Source organism: Aplysia californica, unplaced genomic scaffold (genome assembly GCF_000002075.1).
Source record: "Aplysia californica isolate F4 #8 unplaced genomic scaffold, AplCal3.0 scaffold00008, whole genome shotgun sequence".
NCBI classification, from domain to species: domain Eukaryota; kingdom Metazoa; phylum Mollusca; class Gastropoda; order Aplysiida; family Aplysiidae; genus Aplysia; species Aplysia californica.
The window spans coordinates 805150-807518 of NW_004797278.1; positions in this window are offsets into that span (position 1 = coordinate 805150).

The window sequence follows — 2369 nt, forward strand, 5'->3', positions numbered from 1 at the left end:
AAAACAATTTTTTATGGCCGCAACTGGTCCGGGAAAAAAGGGAAGGGGGGTAAAAAGGAAACCCTTTTTAAAAGGAAAAATTTTTTCCCCCCCTTTCCAGTTTCCGACCCCGGCCTTTTTAAAAAAAGGCAAACCCCATTCTTTTTAAATCAGGGGGGCTCCCCCCCCCCCCCCCCCCCCACGATTCAGAATGATAAATAAGCTGTTGAGAATCATAGTATTTTACACGAAGAAGCATTATTCAAAGCTGTTGCCGACAGTCTTATTTTTAATAGAGATTTTTGCCACTTTAATGAGAAGATACCGAATAGTAGAATATCACTTACAGGCTTGATCTCGTTTTAATAGTGACATTATGGTTTTACACGTATGTGGGTTTCGGGACGCAATATCCAAAATGAGTGCGATTTCTTTTGGTTACTATACAGAAACCAAATAAAGAATGAAGATGATTCCACAGGACAGGAGGAAGTTATGTATGTTGGAGCAAATTAATGCTTTAAAAAGTTTTGAATAAAATTGGTGGAACATCTCAGTACCATTCAAAACAATGCCGCTAGACTGATGACAAGATCTAAAAAACGAGACCATGTCACTCCATTATTAAAAGAACTGCATTAGCTCCCTGTAAAAGAACGAATAATATTTAAAATCTGCGTCATGTGTTTCAAATGTGTAAATAAAACTGCTCCTTTTTATCTACAAGAACTTATCAGTATATATAAACCAGGGAGAAACCTAAGATCATCAAACGATAACACCCTACTTGTGACACCTGTAAAATCATACAAATCATATGGAGAGAGATCTTTCTCATATCTTGGTCCATTTATGTGGAACAGATTACCCATGAAACTAAGACAAATAAAAACACTTGATAGCTTCAAAACTTCAAAAGACATCTTAAACATGTTCTGTTCCTATGTCGTTATCTTTCATTATACTCGTTCTGTTCCTATGTCTGGATGAAAATAGTCTGTGTGTGTGTGTATGTGTGTGTGTGTGTGTGTGTGTGTGTGTGTGTGTGTGTGTGTGTGTGTGTGTGTGTGTGTGTGTGTGTGTGTGTATGTGTGTGTGTGTGTGCATTAATGTATATTGCATGAGAAGAAAGGAAGTAGTAAGAAAGGTTTTTGTTCACGTTAACTTTTATTGCTCCACAGTAAGGCACAGAATAATTTTCCTTGCGACGTTGGATGAATATTCTTTGATTTCTCAAGAATATCACTAGAAGAACGGTATTCAAACAAACATGGAGATCACAAAACATCTTCAAAAAGACCAGTGAACTACAAGGGAAAGTCTTTGGGTATAAGTATATATATGGACAAGACAATAGAAAAACAGCAGTGAAGGGGATCAATGCTGGCAGACGAGGCCAAGGGCGACAACAAGGACAGAGCCTATGTAATCCAACATGTCATAGGAACGGAGAACAAATCTGTCTGAAGACGCATTGTGACCATTTTCACGAGTTGAGCTGCTTAAAAAAGAAGAACGTCAAGCAAATTTGAGATTACGTTCGCCTGCTATCATAACATCACGGCAGAGGCTGATGTCTTCATTCAACTCACTAGTTTGTCGGTGTCCAAGGGAACCAGGAGGGAATCATACTCTAAAGGAGTATGCCTTTACAGAAAATGCCCCAAAGAGGAATAAGTGATTCTGGTCAGCTGTAGCTTGTTTCTTGGATGGCAGAAGGGAGATTCGTAGACTAAAAAACAAACAAAACAGAAACAAAACAAAAACAACAACAAAAAACAAAACCAAGCGCATAGATTCATCTTATCTCACGAATGTTCGTATAATATATCCTAGGTGGCATATTATCATGTTAGCCTTTCTGCAGTTCAAAGCAGCAGTCGAGGTGACTTTCAAACTTATCCAGACAAACTCATTTTCTTGCTTTGGTTGTAGAGGTCAATGCAAAACAGGCAAACTTTTCTTCGACTTCCCACTGATAAGGGACCTAAACGTAAACGCCATGCACGCGAGACACCCAAGACGGGCTTTGACCTCTTCGAAGACTAGGTATTTGATCCAACCTACCCAAGAATCAGTGGTGTGAAAAGCAAACAGGAATACAACCCCCCTTCCCCTCCAGCTTATTCAGTCTTAGTGCAAGAGACACTTTTCCTTAATAATGGGATCACATATTTTACTCAGCAGATAAAATCAACTCCCTTTTCACTATATATGAATTCGCATATTTAGAACCACAGGTTTGAGTTAGATGAAAAAGAAAATGCATACGCATTTCTACTACTGAGTGTAATATAAGACTTCTTGTTTTAGTAAAGTTTTACGGCACTTGCAACCCAATTAGGTCATATAAGTGCTGAAGATTAGAGGTGTTACATGACAGTAGCAAA